General features: G+C 49.8%; 1 protein-coding gene across 2 annotated transcripts in view; it reads right to left on the bottom strand.

Moving 5' to 3' along the window:
- The window catches only part of KLHL25 (kelch like family member 25), a 36,730-nt gene extending 27,008 nt beyond the window's left edge, over positions 1-9,722 (bottom strand). The window contains exon 1 of one of the 2 annotated variants that reach the window (XM_033189133.1): positions 9,543-9,722. The gene's annotated coding sequence lies outside the window, so the exon portion shown is untranslated. The other variant, XM_033189136.1, reaches the window with a different exon arrangement.
- Between the last annotated feature and the right edge of the window lie 8,842 nt (positions 9,723-18,564).

Below are 18,564 nucleotides of genomic sequence, written 5' to 3'. Positions count from 1 at the left end.
GGGCAGGTGTGTGTCCACATGCAAACGTGTCTTGCTTTGTACAACACAGGACCATGTGCAGTGGCCCCTGCCTCAGCCCACAGCAGCCTCCCAGGGGTTAGCTAACCAGCCAAACCCTGGCATTTTGCTTGTAATTGTACCTCCCAGTAAAAAGTCCTGGTTGGAGTGGTAAAAATAGCAACTGCAACTTCCTGCAACACAGATATACCAGCTGATGCCTGAAAAGAAACCTGGTGATCCGACCTCACTCCAACTCAGCGAAATGCCTTCAAGCTGTGCTCAGAATGGCAGTGGGACAGGAGCCCAGCAAAGGCTGCCGACTCACCCCTGCCCCAGGAGAACCCATGCAAAACCAGCTCTAGAGTGAGATGCTTCCCTTACTCTCTTAATGAAACACCCAACTCTCAGAATCAGCAGGTGTCTAATAAATACAAAAACTGCTTTCAGCGAGGCCTCTCCCCTTTCCCTTCTGCTCACTAGCTGCAGAGGTACAAAGGCAGGAGGCCTCCCTACCAAGCCCTTTGAGGGTCCCATTGTCCCCTTGGTTACCCTCTCCCTTCCCCTACCTACATCTGTCCCTGAGATGGTTCCAAGTAGGTCAGGCTGGCTGGGATCACAGGAGCTTCCTCTGGAGCATGGTTCTGAGTCATCTCCAGGGCAGCAGGGGAATCATGGCCAAAACTGGATGTTGCTTCCTGAAGGGTGAGGAGAGCCTGGCCAAAACATCCCCAGGTACCTAACCCCAGCAGTAATGAATTCCTCTGGGGCCCAGGCCATGGTCAGCAGTTCCCTGGCTCCTCTATCATGGGGCCTGATGCCTCCTGGGACCACACAGGCAAGTAAACAGGGTTGAGTCTGTGGTGGCCACTGCCCCTCTCTGGGCCTTTTTCTAGACCAGCTAGGGAACTCTCTCTGTCCTCCTGGCTCATTTCTTTATTCCTGCAGACAGGTGACAGATCACAGACTGGGTCAGCCCTCTGTGAAGAGCTCTCAAGCCCATCCAGATGGCTCTCTCAGCCAGGTAAGGTCCGGTGCATCTCTGGGACAATAGGCAGACACCTCCCAACTAAGGCCAGCCCCACTGCACATGGGCAAAGTCACCCCAGCTCCTCCCCTGTATATGTTGGCTGTTTAGAAACACCTGAATTCATTCAAATATTCCAGATACTTCCATTTCCCTAGTAAAAACCATGCCTCTTCATGTTTGCTGAGCTTTTCAGCATAAAATGAACTTTTAGGAACATTTTCCCATGTAAAAAATACAGGAGCCTAGTGGTGGGCAGGGGCGGGCAGGGATTAAACAGCCTCATTTCACAGATGAGTCCCCAGCTGAGGTCAAGAGACCAGTAAGAGGCAGAACCAGCACTCAATAAATTTTGATCTTCTGGAAAGACAAATGTGGACTAGAATCAAAGGACAAAGCCTGAATAAACATTTTTTTTTTTTTAATGGAACAATGAGATTCCACTGCCCCTGCACTCCCCACTCCCCGCCGCCCCATCACATTAGCTAAAACTAAAAATGCGGATAACACCAAAAATTTGGGGGCTGGGAGCAGTGGCTCACGCCTGTAATCCCAACACTTTGGGAGGCCGAGGCAGGCGGATCACCTGAGGTCGGGAGTTTGAGACCAGCCTGACCAACATGGAGAAGCCCCGTCTCTACCAAAAATACAAAATTGGCTGGTCTTGGTGGCGCATGCATGCAATCCCAGCTACTTGGGAGGCTGAGGCAGGAGAATCACTTAAACCCGGGAGGCGGAGGGTGCTGTGAGCCAAGATCACGCTATTGCACTCCAGCCTGGATGACAAAAGCGAAACTCCATCTCAAAAAAAAAAAAATTTTGGTGAGTCTGTAGAGAAATGGGCACTCAGGCACTATTATTAGTGGGACAGTAAACTGAATAAGTCTTTGCAAAAGGCATTTGGCTTTGACAATGAAAATTTAACATAATCACACTTGCTCATAAAGATGCATGATCAAGGACACACAAGATTTCATTGATCATACAGGGAAAATGAGGCATGACCTAAAGTCTCTCCTTAGGACACAATGAGAGGAAATGATGGTTTGGCTGCAATGTGGAATATGATGACACTGTGAAAAAACAGCTCCACCACACACTAAGTGGTATAAGTTGTAGAGTATTGAGTATGATTCAAATTACATAAATGCAAAATCTACACATACAACGGAGGACTAGAAGGGTATGCACCCATCTGTGGACAGATACAAAGGAGAGGATGGACCCTCACACTGTGCTCCATCTTTTCCTATATTTTTCATTTATAAAGGAAATTCTAGCTGGGCGTGCTGGCTTGCACCTGTAATCCCAGCTACTTGGGAGGCTGAGACAGGAGAATCGCTTGAACCCGGGAAGTGGAGGTTGCAGTGAGCTGAGATCGCGCCACCGCACTCCAGCCTGGGCAATGAGAGGGAAACTAGATCTCAAGAAAAAAAAAAGGAAATCCACTGATATATTATTTAAATCAGAGAAAAAACAATAAAATGAAAGAGAACAATGTTATCCTTAGTCTCCCCCTGTACCAGAGGACTGCAGATAGTTAGGGTGTGGCGCCTCTCTGTGCCTCATGGTGTCTTCGTCCGCAGCCCACACAGGCCCAGTCTTTGCACGAGCTGTGCTCCCCACCTGGCAGGCCTTTCTCTGATCCTCCCACGGCTGGCTCAAATGTCACCACCCCAGAGAGGCCTTCCTTGACTCTTCTTCGGAGGGCATCCTCACTTGACCATCTTCCCACACCTCCCTGTCTACTTTCTCTGCAGCTTCATATTTTTTTCAGTCTGTTGTCTGCCTCCCTCAGCTGAATGTGGGATCAGGAGGGGGCCGAGGAGAACCTTGCCTTGTTCTCCACTGAATCCCAGAGCCTGGCAGAGAACAGATGGGGAAAAAAAAATTCCCTGGACACATTTGAAATGAGGAAACCAACAGTCCACTTCCTCACCTCATCAATGAGGAAACTGAGGCAGACTCTCAACATGCCCACTATTGAGACTCTAGCACTGTGCCATACCACCTGTCTGCCTTCCACATCAGACACTGAGCTCCCAAGCAGGAGCTCTTTGAACCTGACTTTCTTTCCTCAGCTTCTACTCCAGAGCGAGCCATTCAGAAAACTAAATAAATGTTTGTGGCATGAATAGAGCTGGATACCTTTCTCCCTCAGATTTCCAAGCCTGTGAACAACAGAGGCATTCACAGGTTAAGGGACTTGCTGCCAAGGTCTCACAAGCGCAGCTAGAGTGCAGAATATGAACCCCAGACAATGGATGGAATCACCATGGTTTTCTAGAAAGAGAAATCCTCCATCTCTTGGCCCTCACTCCTCTCACAAATTGGCCTGGCCAACAGCAAACCTGGCTGGCAGCTTGTCCTGGGGTTTGAATGAGCAAAGCTTCTCCTTATCTTAATTAGGAAATTAATTATGCTCAGCCTAGATGGATCTGTGGTCAGCCTCTCCTTGGGGGCCCAATGGGAACAGGCAAAAAATGTAAGCAAGGCTTTTTTGTCTCCATCCTTTCCTTGCATCCTACTCCTCACCACATGGCTGATGGTGGAAGGCTTCTCCTGACAGAGGTGGGTGGGGAGTGACACCTAAGGTGAATGTGGCCCTTGGGCTGGTGGCAGCAGGCACAGTGCTCCCACGGCCTGCTCAGCTCTGCTTCCCCGTGGGAGGAGTCATCCAACTGGTCTTGCAGGCTGGTGTTCAGCCGCCTCCTCCTGCCCCACTGGGCTCCCTCAAGATCCCCCTTTTTTTTTTTTGAGACAGAATCTTACTTTGTTACTGAGGTCGGGAGTTTGAGACCAGCCTGACCAACATGGAGAAGCCCCGTCTCTACCAAAAATACAAAATTGGCTGGTCTTGGTGGCGCATGCATGCAATCCCAGCTACTTGGGAGGCTGAGGCAGGAGAATCACTTAAACCCGGGAGGCGGAGGGTGCTGTGAGCCAAGATCACGCTATTGCACTCCAGCCTGGATAACAAAAGCGAAACTCCATCTCAAAAAAAAAAAAAAATTTGGTGAGTCTGTAGAGAAATGGGCACTCAGGCACTATTATTAGTGGGACAGTAAACTGAATAAGTCTTTGCAAAAGGCATTTGGCTTTGACAATGAAAATTTAACATAATCACACTTGCTCATAAAGATGCATGATCAAGGACACACAAGATTTCATTGATCATACAGGGAAAGATTTCATTGATCATACAGACTGCAGTGCCATGGTGTAATCTCGGCTTACTGCAACCTCTGCCTCCAGGGTTCAAGTGATTCTCCTGCCTCAGCCTCCCAAGTAGCTAGAATTATAGGCACCTGCCACCACGTCCGGCTAATTTGCTCAAGATCCCCCTTGCTCCTCAGAGCTCGTTGTCCAACTCTCTACTGGGAGGTGGCCCTGGCTCCGTGCCCAAGGGACATCCCACTAGGGAGGTCTCACCCTAGCCATTCCAGAGGGGGTCATCCTGGTGCTCCCATGAACTGCTGCCCAGCTCCTTGCCCACAACCAGAGCGGCAGCCTTGGGAAATGAGTAACCCACACACCACCTTCCTTTGATCCCTCGCATGCTCAGCTAAGCCCAGCCTGGTGCTCCCTGATGCAGTCTTCTGACTCCACCACCCCTTCGCAGGAGGCCCGAAACTCTGAGGCAGTGGGCAAGGACAGGGAACTGACGGAGGCTCAAGAATAGCCCCGTCCCTTTGGAGTTACTGGGAAAATCTGAATCGAGTCTCCAGGAAACTAGGAGCTCGCTTACGTCACCCGTCTCATTCTACAGGTGAAAAAACTAGATCCCAGAGAAAGTAACTTGCCCAATTCCCACAGCATACATCCGAGGCAGAGTTGGAACTAGAACCCCATTCCTGACTCCTTTTTTTTTTTTTTTTTGAGACAGAATTTTGCTCCTGTCACCCAGGCTGGAGTGCAATGGTGTGATCTCGGCTCACAGCAACCTCCACCTCCTGGGTTTAAGCGATTCTCCTGCCTCAGCCTCCCAAGTAGCTAGGATTACAGGCATGCGCCACCACGCCCAGCTAATTTTGTATTTTCAGTAGAGATGGGGTTTCTCCATGTTGGTCAGGCTGGTCTCAAACTCCCGACCTCAGGTGATCCGCCCGCCTCGGCCTCCCAAAGTGCTGGGATTACAGGCGTGAGTCACCGTACACGGTCCATTCCTGACTGCTAAATTGGCCCCTCTGTACTCTACTGGCTGCTCAAGCTCTTCCTGACCATGAGGGCTAAGCAAGTAACTCAAGCCTTATAAAACTGCTGAATACCAGAGCTTGCAAGAACTTTTGAAATTCTATAGCAAAACATTTAATAGAAGTATTATACAGGAAAGCAAATTGAGGCTCACAGAGGTAAGGGAACCTGCATGGCGTCACACAGCCAAGCAGGGGCCAAGCAGGACTCCCCTACTCCAACTCAAGTGCTCTTTCTGCCAACAGGTTCCAGAGTTGAAGTTTCTAGCTACCGGATGGTGAAGAGACGGAGTTGGCCTCAGGTCTTGGTCACACTGAAACAAGACGTGGCCCAGGTGAGCCTCATACAGACTCTGTACCCAAGTCAGGGCACGTGAGACCACTGTGGGAGAAAAGTATGGCTGGGAAGCTTTTTATGTATTTGCAGAAAATTTGGTGCAATTTCTCAATGAAATTGATTTCTGAGACCACAGAGCTGCTATTAAAGAAAAAAAAAAAAAAAAAGGCCAGATGCAGTGGCTCACACCTGTAATCCCAGCACTTTGGGAGGCCAAGGCAGGTAGATCACGAGGTCAGGAATTCAAGACCAGCCTGGTCAACATGGTGAAACCCCATCTCTACTAAAAATACAAAAATTAGCCGAGTGTGGTGGTGGGCATCTGTAATCCCAGCTACTGGGGAAGCTGAGGCAGAGAACTGCTTGAACTCGGGAGGTGGAGGTTGCAGTGAGCTGAGATCGCACCACTGCACTCCAACCTGGGCGACAGAGTAAGACTCTGTCTCAAAAAAAAAAAAAAAAAAGGGCCAGGCACAGTGGCTCATACCTGTAATCCCAGCACTTTGGGAGGCTGAGGCGGGTAGATCACCTGAGGTCAGGAGTTCAAGACCAGCCTGGACAACATGGAGAAATTCCGTCTCTACAAAAATACAAAAATTAGCCAGGCATGGTGGTATGTGCCTGTAATCCCAGCTACTCAGGAGGCTGAAGCAGGAGAATCGCTTGAATCCGGGAGGTGGAAGTTGCAGTGAGCCTAGATGGCACCACTGCACTCTAGCCTGGGCGACAGAGCGAGACTCCTTCTTAAAAGAAAAAAAGGTCAATACACACACACCTATCCTTTATCATCCAACAAGGTGCTGGGGCAGGGCTTGGAAGGAAAGGTCTAGCAATAAGAAAGAGTGGCAAGAGAGGGACGGGGCAGGGGTACGGGGAGGTGACTGGGGGCTCAGGGGAGGGCTACAAGTCAGCTGCAGAGCAACAAACACCCAAGCTCAATTCTACACCCAGAGAACAAAAACAAAAAAGGGAAAGGGGAGCCCAGCATGACTGACACCCATTTGGTGCCAGACCCCATTCTAGGGGATTCTGCATAATATGGTGGTTAACCTTCACCATATCCCTGAAAAAAGCTAACAAAGCTCAATGAGGTTAAGGAACTTGATCACAGACCCACAGCATTTGAACACCAGTCTGGTGCCAGAGCCCATGCTCTTTCCACTGCTCCTGGGTTAAAAGGACTTAACAGGGAGCCCTTTCTATCCCTAAACCCCTTCGCTTCCCCACCTAATCCCACAGCACCCCTTCCCAAGCTCCTAACAGCCCCAGAAGGACTTGGAGGCAGTATGGGATGATGATGCCCTGAAGATGACAGGTATCAGCTTTTGACACCTTTAGGCTGGTACGGCAATTAGGTGGTCCAGGAAAGGGGTTGGAATCTGCTGTAGGGGCTGGGCTGACTTCTATCAGCTGGGGATAGCTGCTGATTGATAAGTCCTGCTGGGATGCTGTGACTGAAAGCTGTGGATGCTTAAGTTCTCCCTCCTCCCTGCTCCCCTGCACCTCCCCCTCTACCCACAGCTTGTTCCAACTAAGTGTTTCCTGGTGGGGAAAATGCTTCAACAGCCTTGGCTGGCTGAGGCAATTAAATTATGAAATTTACCACATTAGATGAAAACCAGCATTTCAATCAACCAATTCATTTGTGTCTGGCCACTGTGTTTTCTTGTGCCAGCTCTGCCCACACTGGCCAGGCTATGCCTACACTGCCTGCTGGTACAGAGGGACTAGAGGCTCAGACAACGGGCTGGCTGGTCTTTGGGACCAGGGGGGTAGGTTCTTCCAGGATCCCCAGAGAAGAGAGGCTGCATCCAGAAGCCATCCAGCTTCCTGCAAATGCGCTGGACTGCTGACTGTGCAGCCAGACACTACAGAAGAGAGCCAACCTTCCACCACGTCCCACTTGCATTCTCCATGGCCTCAACCTGTGCCTATCTTGAGGCTGGCAATGAATTGGCCTCTGGGAGAAGTGTGGGTGAGAGACAGGAGAAAGGTGGCTGCCCTACACCTGGAATCTGGGCTGTGACATGCGTTTCCCATCTTAGTCAAGGCATCCTCTCCCCAAGAAGCCTTGCCCACCTGTGTCTCCTCCGCTCCTCTGGCTACCTCTATCACTACGATGTGTCATGGTTCCTAATCCATGTGCCAGCACTCCCTTATGTAGGTGCTCACTAAAGGAAGAGTCTCCAGCACCTAACCCAGGGCCTGGCACACAGCAGGTGCCCACTCAGGTCTGTTCAAACAATGAATGAATTAATTAATCAATCAGTCACAAACCACCCACTAAGTAACACTCTCACTCATACTACCCTTCCCCTCTGCCCCCGCCCAAGTGATAGAGGGACGAATCAAGCTTGCTTTTCACTGGGTAATTGTTCTCTTTTCTTCCTGCTCTCTTCTGCCTACACGGGGAGATTCTGCCCGCAGATTTAAAACGCTATTAAGGGGCATCGGGCTGCAGAACCTGCTTCCGATGTGGAGCATAGAGCTTGCCTTCAGCTCTTCTCTCCGCACCACACACATAAATCCAACTGCAGCCCAAGACCCCAGGATGAAGGTGTCTTCCATTTCTACTTCCCTTTTATCAACCTCCCTGGAGCCACTGCCTGACAAATGACTCAAAACTGAAATAGCTGCCGGGCCGGAAAAAGACTGACTCCATCAACCTTCACAGGCACAGCTTGGGGACCCAAGGGTCTCCGGTCTTGGGACACCAAATGGACCCGGAAGTGGGGTAGACTGTGTCCTACTCTTTCCCAGACCTCCACGCAAGCCTTCACCAACATGCCAGGAATCCTCACAGCTCAGATCAGCACACTGAGCATCAGTTCCTCCTATGAATGGGGAGACTGTGGCCCAGGGTCCCAAAGGTCTTGGCCCCATCACAGTCACTGGAATCTGCTCCAGGATACAGACCGTGGGATCCTGCCTCCTCTCCTGGTGCCACTGCTAACTTACTTCCCTCCCTCCCTCTATTGGGCCGACAGAGTGGAACCAGATGGTCCAGACACCTGGCATTCTCTGCCCTGACTACCGAGGAGAGTCAAAGCCCAGCCCCCCTTCCCCAAGGTCAAAGACACCGGGATCCAGCAGGACCCAAGAGCGTCCAGATTAAATCTGCAGGGGCCTGGTTCCGCCCCCTCACCCACAGTTCGTGGGGTCAGGCCTCTAAAGAGATTTTTCTTTGTTCAAAGACAATGGGAATGCACTTTGGGGGCTTAGAGCACCAACACAAAAAAGTATCTGGTATCTCCCGGGCACAAGCCCCCAAAAGAAAAGCTTCTAAAGCAACTACAAAAGAGACAGGGGGAGTGGGGGGGCGGGGGTGATGTCTCGGAGCCAGGGGAAGCGTGGGAATTAGAGTCAGGCTGGAGGGCTTGCTCTGGACCTGCCAGGCTGGCCGCCACCCAGGTGGACAGGTGGGTGTGCCTTCGAATGCGACCTTTCTCTGCCGCTGGCCAGTTCTGCAAACCGAAACGAGGGACCCTGGCAGGCGGCCAGGCCCGCGCAGACCCTCCCCTTGTGAACCCCGGGTCCTCGCTCTGCGCCGGGCAGGCAGCCATCCGGCCTGGGCGTCCAAGGCGCGGGGCATCGCCGCTCGCGTCCTCAAAGACAAGCAATCTCTCTGTCCAGGATCAATAGTAATTTTTTAAAAAGAGAGTCTGCGGACTCAATGAATCAACCACTCCCTGGGGAAAGAGTAGCGGCTCCCGCGCGCAACATCCATTTGCCAAACAATTCATTCCCTAGCGCAGAGCTCTCGGTGAATTCCCTCGCGGAGCCGCGGGGTGCCGGCCGGCCGCCGCTCCCCACCATTGTCCCAGGGCCCCCGCCCCAGCCGCGCGGGCTCCTCCCGGGACACACACCCCGTTGGGGCTCCAAGCGCTAGGTCCCGGCCCGGCCTGGGGTGGCGAGTCCCCAGCGCAGGGAGCGGGGACGCGGGTGCAGCTGCCAGAGCACTGCGCCCCCGCCCGGCCTGGGTACTCACTGCCGGAGGCGCTCCCCGCCGCCGCCGCCTCAGAACCACCCCTCGCCGCCCGCGCGAGCTTTGCAGGCCCCGCCGCGGCTCCCGTCGGCCGGCTCTCTACAGCCCAAAATGCTCCGGCTGCGGTACAGCCGAGGCGCCACCAACAAACTAGTTTCTCCGGCCTTCCCGCCCCGCCTCCCGGCCCGAAGCGCAGCAGCCAATCAGAGGCATCGCCTCTGTGACGGATGGGTAGCCGAACCCTTCAGTGCAGCCTCAGAGAAGAAAGGGGTGGGCCCCAGGCCGCGCCGGCCCCGAGGGGGCGGGGGGGACGGGGGCGTGGGGGGACCGGGGGCGGGGAGGGGCGAGGAAAAGGACTTCGACCAGATTCTTAAAGAGACAGGCGCCTGCCCACCCCAGCGGCCCAAGTTTGGGAACAAAACGCGACGGTATTCTAGAGCTTTCCGGAGGGAGCATTGTAGATTACATATGCCTCTTTTGTGTTCGGGTCACAAGTGTTGTAGATCTCTTTAGACTCTGCAGAACCACACTTGAAGTTGCCCGAGTGTTAATGAAACCCTTTCTTTCACTCTGGGCTTGTTTGAATGTTTGGGACTTTCTGCAGCCCCAAACCCCACCTGTACTTGAAATCTGTATTTTTCGGGGTATTTCAGCTCTCCTCTCTGTGTTATTTCTCACTAAACTCCTTTTGTAAGCCAGCCTTTAAATGTTCATTCATTCATCCATCCATCCATCCAATAATTTCTTTCAGGAACGTTTCCTGGACGCCTACACCATGCACTCGTCTCGGAGGGGGAGAACGGTTTGTGATTCCTCGTCCTTTTCCCTCCTGACTACTCCTTCAGCTTGCTATGTGTGTCCAATCTCATCCGTAAAGCGGCAGATAAAAACTCTTCATCGGATTATTTGGGGGATTAAAGGAGACAAACTCCCAGACAAAATGAGTGCACAATAAACGTCCTCTCTTTTCTCCCTCCCAATGAAAATCAGTAATTCAAATAGGTTGCTTAAGGATTCAAAAGGTAAAGCATAGAAAGTGATAAGAATGAAAGAGCCAAGCCTGGTGCGGGGAAATTCCCAGAAAGCAGAGGTCACCTTGAGGGAGGTGGGAGGTGCAGGGAAGGTTTAAGGAAGTGTACAAAGATTTGGGAGAGGGGATAGGATTGTGACTGGTGGAACCTGGGAAATAGAACCCCTGGGTAGAAAGCTGCTTAGACTGGACAGATATTCCAGGGTTAAAAGACTGGGAGATGATGAGAAGATACCACCAGGGAAGGTATTTTTGAGAAACAGTTTGATGTTCTGGATTTGAAACCCCGCCCTGCCCCTCAAGAGCTGGGTAGGACTGAAACAGATAGCTCAGACTCTCTGGTGTCTGGTTCTTACTGGTGAAGAGGATTCTAAAACCTTTCTTGCAGTGGTATGGGAAAGATTAAGATAATATATGGAATAGGCCTGGCACGTAGTAAGTGCTCAATATAGATTACTTTTTGTGCTTCCATTTGGCCCAGATCTGCAGATCTGCAGGCACCAGGGTTCTGATACTTATGAACAGTATTGGCCAGAGGTAAGAAGCTTGCCAAGTGCACTGTTAAGATGCCTTCAGAAGAGAAAAGCTAGTGAAAGGTGAAGCCAGCTGAACTTCCTGGGTCCAGTGGGGACTTGGAGCACTTTTGTCTTACAAGAGGATTGTAAAACACACCAATCAGCACTCTGTACCTAGCTAGAGATTTGTAAAATGCACGAATCAGTGCTCTGTAGAAACGCACCAACCAGCGCTCTGTGGCTAGCTAGAGGTTTGTAAAATGGACCAATCAGCAGGACATGGGCGGGGACAAATAAGGGAATAAAAGCTGGCCACACCCAGCCAGGAGCAGCAACTCACTAGGGTCCCCTTCCATGCTGTGGGATCTTTGTTCTTTCGCTGTCCACAATAAATCTTTCTGCTGCTCACTTCGGTCCGCACCACCTCTAAGAGCTGTAACACTCACTGTGAAAGTCTGCAGCTTCATTCCTGAAGTCAGTGAGACCACGAACCTACCAGAAGGAACCAACTGTGACACATTAGCATCAAAGTAATTGCTTCATTAAGGAAATGACAGAGATCACATTTGTAGTTTTATCATCCTGCCGATTTTCTAGCACTAGAGTGTTTATAGAATTGTTGGTTGAATGAAGCTCCACATGCAAAATTGATTCTTGGCAAGTTTATAACTGTTGCTTATTATTCTATGCAGGTTCGCTGTAAAATTATAAGTACCAACCAGATAAAATCTGGTCCACATTATCATTTTTCCTCTCTTCAACTCCAAGGCTTAAATTAGGTACTAGAATATATTAAAATCAAATACAGTATAAGCAATGGGATAAAATCAGACCAAGAACACGTGTGGAGTTAATCGAATTTAGGTACAATTTGAAAGAAGATGAGAGGAGGAGAGGAAGTTTGCCTTGCCATCTGTTGCAGACCCTGGAGCATTACCGTCAACACAGCCCTTACCAGCCAGTGTTGTAATGGCCTGGTTACCTAGTCCACCTGCTGTGCAGGGAGTTCTGGGAGGGCAGGGACCATGAATTCGTCTCAGAACTCTTGGGGCTGCACCAAAGTTGTCTACACAGTTTTGAAATACTATGAATAAATCTCATATCCGTTAGAATTAGTTTTTACTGCATATGAAGAAAACCCCAAATTAGCTGTGACTGAAACAAGATAGAAGTTTCTTGCTTATGCAAAAGAAACCTAAAGTCAAGCTATTCCTTGTTGGCCACTCCACAGTTGTCAGAAACACGTTCTACTGTATTCTTATTCTTCATCTATAATGTTTGGTTCCCATTTGCAAGGTTGCCCTGTAGTCCGAGATAGCTGCTAGGACTCCAACTCTAACATCTATAGCCCAGACAGTAGGAAGGAAAAATGGTGGAAGAACATGAGATGTGTGTCTTCCAGCCTGATTAGCTCCATTTATGCAGATTGCAGAAGTCCCACTTAACACTTTTGTTTATGGACAGAATTTAGTTTTCCTACCTGCAAGAGCAGCTGGGAAATGTAAACTTTTATGTTATTACATCGCCTCCTCAAAGTCAGGATTCTGTTAACAAAGAAGAGGGAAGAATAGATGCCTGTTGTCCACCAACAGTCCTTCCAATACCTTCCTCCCAGCATTGCCATCTAGCTAGTATTCCTGGTGGCCCAGAATCTGAAGTCTCAGAAATTCTGGGATGATGTGTAGAATTCAATATATATTTGTTAATGGATGATCAAATTCTTGGTTTTATTTTTTTTTAAGATGGAGTTTCGCTCTTGTTGCCCAGGCTGGAGTGCAATGGTGCGATCTCAGCTCACAGCAACCTCCACCTCCTGCGTTCAAGTGATTTTCTTGCCTCAGCCTCCCGAGTAGCTGGGATTACAGGCATGCGCCACCACACCCAGCTAATTCTGTATTTTTAGTAGAGACGGGGTTTCTCTATGTTGGTCGGGCTGGTCTCAAACTCCTGATCTCAGGTGATCCACCCACCTTGGCCTCCAAAAGTGCTGGGATTACAGGCGTGAGCCACCTCGCCCGGCCTCTTGGTTTTCTTTCTACCTCCTCAGATGTTCTTTTCAGTCTCCTCTGATGATTCCTTCTTACTTCTCAGACTTGCAAATATTGGAGTGCCCAGGAAGCGAGTGTAGGGAGCATAGGGAGATAAGAAGACCTATTCCCTTCCCTACCTACACACGCTAAGTGATTCCATCCAGGCCCATGCCTTATGTTCATATAAGCACTGGCAACTGCCAACTCTGTGCTCCCACCCCGCCTTCTCCATGAACTCCAAGCCCATGGGTGCAGCTACTTACCGGGTATCTCTATGTGCATGTCTAGGGTGCCTTACCCTCAATCTGTCTCCACTGAGCTCCTATGGCTGCTCTACCTGTGGGCTTCCCCATCTCAGGAAAGGACAACAGTCTTTCGTTTTGTAAGATAAAACTTGGCATCATTTTCTCCTACCCCATGCATCAATCCATCAGGAAATCCCTGTTGAGTCTGAGTAGTAACTACTTCCACTGCCACCCCTAGGCTGGTATAGAGACACTGTCATTGTCTCTCCTCTGTGACATTATGGCAGCCTCCAGACCATCTCCCTCTTTCACCCTGCTCCCGTAGAATATGTTCTCAACACAGCAGCCGGGGAATCTTTTTATAAGATAATCTCATTATGTCTGTCTACCCCTCGAAATCCACCAGTAGCTCCCACCTCACTCAGAGTGAAGGCCAAAGTCCTACCATTGGCCCATAAGCCTGCCCTGGTCTGGCCAGGGCCACCCTCACATGTCAACTCCCACCTCCCTGTTCCTGACCCTGACATGCTCTGCTGCAGACCTACTGATCCCTTTTCGAGATCTCAAACAGACCAAGCCCACTCCTGCTCAGGGCCTTGCCCTTGTTGTTCTATAGGATTGCTCTCCCTCAGAGGGCCACACGGTTCCCTCCCCCAGTTTCTACTCACATGTCTCCTTGCCACCTAGGCCTTCCTGACCACCCTGAGCAGCCACATTCCCCACTCCTGGCAATCCCTCACTCTAGTCCATATCTCCAAGGCACTTACTTCCACCTGAAAGTATATACACATACAGAGAGAGAGAGAGAGACAGAGAGAGAGGCAACCTCTGGCAGGGAGGAGCTGGCCTACATGCATAGCTAGGCCTTGGTGCTCTCCTGTTGAACATAAACAATGTCATAGACCATCAGCATCAGAAAAGAGCACTGTGGCCAGGCATGGTGGCTTACGCCTATAATCCCAGCACTTTGGGAGGCCAAGGCAGGTGGATCATGAGGTCAGGAGTTCAAGATTAGCCTGGCCAACATGGTGAAACCCTATCTCTACTAAAAATACAAAAATTAGCCAGGCGTGGGGGCAGGCGCCTGTAATCCTAGCTACTCAGGAGGCTGAGGCAGGAGAATCACTTGAACCCACGAGGTGGAGGTTGCAGTGAACCTAGACTGCGCCATTGCACTCCAGCTTGAGTGACAAGAGACTCTATCTAAAAAAAAAAAAAGAAAAAAGAAAGAAAAGAAAAGAGCACTCTGCAACCATGAGTGATCAAGACAAACAAGCCTACTCCATCTTCGTGTCCGAACACAGACAAAGCACCAACATTGTCCAAACCCCAAAGTGTCAAACATCCTCCTCTCCCGGCTGCTATGAATGACTGCTGCCTCTTGGTTAATTCTAGCTTTAACCTCACTCTAGTCAGCTGTCCTTTTGGATAAGATACCCTATCCCAGTCTTATCCCTGCTTTCTGAGGGCAGCTGATGCAGAGCAAATTCCTACTTCCTTGGGTCCTCTCCAAAGCCACCCAACCGAAGCCCAAATTCTACTATAGGTTCTTCTTAACACTCTTGTACTGAGATGCCCCATGGTTACCCCATCATGTGTGGTCTCCCTCGGAACAATAAGCTCAAGTTGTTCAACTGCAGGTGCTTCTGATGGAGGGCATTGACAATAAGATACATAGATATAAATTGTATTTGGGGGAGTGAGATTTGATTGGCTGTCTCCTCTTCCAAAATATAAGTCCCATGAGAGCAGGGCCTCATCTCCAGACCTGGAAGCTCTCCATACATATTTATCCAGTGAATTCAGAATAAACTCAATGTAGCTTCAGAGATAGTGTCCACCACCATAAAGTTAGGAAATTCTGATCTTGGTGTTGGATCTATTCAATAAAGTCTTCAATTTTTAATCTAGCGCCCCAAAGATGGAACCCACTCAGGGCAAGGTAGTGGCAAAAAGTGGCTTTGTCAGCGTCAGTTCCCAAGGGAGGAGCCAGGTGTCAGTGGTTGCCTTCCTGAGGGAGCAGCCAGGATTAAGGTCACTGGTGAGTCACTGCTGGCCCTGGGCACACAAAGAAGCAGGAGGGCTGGGTCTGGCAGGGACAGCAACTGCGGGAGGCAGGAGGCTGTCGTGTTTTCACCTGGTGGCAGTGTGGGGACTGCCTGACATAGAAGCCATCTTAAGGGAGAAGACCACCCCTCATATTGTCTTATGCCCAATTTCTGCCTCCAAAGAAAGAAGAAGTGAAAACTAAAAGGCAGGAATGAAATCCACAGGCAGAGAGCCTGGTGCCACACCCTGGGCCTGGTAGTTAAAGATCGACCCCTGACCTAACCAGTTATGTTATCTATCGATTCCAGACATTGTATAGAAAAGCATTGTGAAAATCCCTGTCCTGTTCTGTTCCGTTCTGATTACTGGTGCATGTAGCCCCCAGTCACGTACCCCCTGCTTGCTCAATCGATCACAACCCCCTCACATGCACCCCCTTAGAGTTGTGAGCCCTCAAAAGGGACAGGAATTTCTCACTTGGGAGCTCGGCTTTTGAGACGCAAGTCTGCCGAAGTTCCTGGCTGAATAAAGCTCCTTCTTTCTTTAACCCGGTATCTGAGAAGTTTTGTCTGTGGCTTGTCCTGCTACAATCTGACTCTCACTGCTTCTTCCAGCTTTTTTTTTTTCTGAGACAGAGTCTCACTCTATTGCCCAGGCTGGAGTGCAGTGGTGTGATCTCGGCTCACTGCAATCTCCACCTCCCAGGTTCTCCTGCCTCAGCCTCCCAGGCAATTCTCCTGCCTCAGCCTCCCGAGTAGTTAGGATTACAGGCGCATGCCACCACGCCTGGCTAATTTTGTAGTTAGTTTCAGAAATGAAACTAACAAGGTATATGTGGAGTCCACCTCTGCCCCATATTGCCCCTCCCCACTTACAGGCGTCTGCTGGGTTATTTCCTGAATGTCCTCCAGGGAATCTTCACTCATACACACGTGCATTTCCAAGAGTATTTTCTGAATTCTCCCACTTGGGGGCCAAAAGTTAGCACACTATACAAACTGTTTTGCATCTTCAACGGTTGTTTGTTAACCATTGTTCCCTGTTGTGTTTTTCTTCCTCATTTCTGGGAAGGAAAGGAGTGGGACAGGCTGGGCCAGTGTTTCTAAATGGCGGCATTTGTTCTGACACCACTTATCTTCCTCCCTGCAGCTTCTTCCCCCACTTTTGGTTTTATTTATTATTTATTTATTTATTTATTTATTTTGAGACAGAGTCTTGCTCTGTCACCCAGGCTGGAGTGCAGTGACCAGTGACGTGCTCTCGGCTTACTGCAATCTTCGCCGCCCTGGTGCAAGCAGTTCTCCTGCCTCACCCTCCTAAGTAGCTGAGATTACAGGTGCATGCCACCACACCCGGCTAAATTTTGTATTTTTAGTAGAGGCGAGATTTCACCATGTTGGTCAGGTTGGTCTCAAACTCAGCCTCCTAAAGTGCTGGCATTACAGGCGTGAGCCACCATGCCTCACCCTTCCCTCCTTTTTGGTAGCTCCCCTGCCACTGGCATCTCTGGCCAGTCCTTGGACACCTAAAGTTCCCCTTGGTGTTTCTGCACATGCCTGCTGCCCTATAGACCAGACTGGTCATACCCTTCATTCTTCCATGCCACCGTAGCACGCTAGTGCATGAGCATGAAACCACCTTTGCAAAAATCATAACTGAGAAAATTATGACAGCCAGGCGTGGTGGTTCATGCCTGTAATCCCAGCACTTTGGGAGGCCAAGGCAGGCGGATCACCTGAGGTCGAGAGTTCAAGACTGGCCTGGCCAAAATGGTGAAACCACATCTCTACTAAAAATGCAAAAATTAGCCAGGCATGGTGGCACATGTCTGTAATCTCAGCTACTTGGGAGGCTGAGGCACAAGAATCGCTTGAACCCAGGAGGCAGAGGTTGCAGTGAGCCAAGATCCTGCCGTTGCACCCCAGCCTGGACGACAGAGCGAGACTCTGTCTCCAAAGAAAAAAAAGAAAGAAAGAAAATTATGACAATGAAAGACATCAGACCTAACTGACCCCATCTTGCTTCTAACCTGTAAACTGTCCTTGTTCATTCCTGGGCGTAGGCCAAACTAGCTTTGGGAAGGAATTTAGTGTATGGTTTAAATACTAGCCCTTCCCAAAAGGCTAAACTCTTCTCGTAAAACAAATGAGAGGCCACCACCAAGTCAAGATGAGAGGGGCTGAAATTCTAAATATTAACAGCCATCATTCCAGAGGTCATAAGATTTGCAACTTCCTCAATTTCTCTTGAAGGTGACATCTCTCTTATGAACCTAAGATTGGCTTTTTGAGATGTCTTTTCAGGCTTTTGCATTTCTAACAACTGGATGCCCCCACCTGGACCTGCCAACCAGTTTTGTGGCCCCCAACCAGGAACTGACTCAGCAGAAGAGAACAGCTTTGACTCCCTATGATTTTATCCCCGAGTCAACCAATTGGCACTCCCAATTCACTGGCCCCCTACCCACCAAATTATCCTTAAAAACTCTAATCCCTGAGTTTCAAGGAAACTGATTTGAGTAATAATAAAACTCCGGTCTCCCGCACAGCTGGCTCTGCATGAATTATACTCTTTTTCCATTGCAATTCCCCTGTCTTGATAAATTGGCTCTGTCTAGGCAGCAAGCAAGGTGAACATACTGGGCTGTTACAAGCATGTTTTCTATGTCAGACAAGGGTCTTCATGACAGCAGTGACAGGGGTGTGGGAGGAAATAATTTAGAGAAAGGGGCTTCATGAAGACTGCTGAGTGACTGTAGCTTCTTTAGATAGAAGGAGTAGGCCGGGCGCAGTGACTCACGCCTGTAATTCCAGCACTTTGGAAAGCTAAGGCAGGCAGATCACTTGAGGCTAGGAGTTCGAGACCAGCCTGGCCAACACGGTGAAACCCCGCCTCTACTAAAAATACAAAAATTAGCCGGGTGTGGTGGCATGCACCTGTAATCTCAGCTACTTAGGAGGGTGAGGCAGGAGAACTGCTTGCACCAGGGCGGCGAAGATTGCAGTAAGCCGAGAGCACGTCACTGGTCACTGCACTCCAGCCTGGGTGACAGAGCAAGACTCTGTCTCAAAATAAATAAATAAATAAATAAATAATAAATAAAACCAAAAGTGGGGGAAGAAGCTGCAGGGAGGAAGATAAGTGGTGTCAGAACAA

The sequence above is a fragment of the Trachypithecus francoisi genome, unplaced genomic scaffold (assembly GCF_009764315.1).
Source record: "Trachypithecus francoisi isolate TF-2019V2 unplaced genomic scaffold, Tfra_2.0 Lachesis_group3, whole genome shotgun sequence".
In the NCBI taxonomy this organism is placed as follows: domain Eukaryota; kingdom Metazoa; phylum Chordata; class Mammalia; order Primates; family Cercopithecidae; genus Trachypithecus; species Trachypithecus francoisi.
The sequence above is the reverse complement of the archived record's forward strand: the minus strand, read 5'-3'. Positions and strand labels throughout refer to the sequence as shown.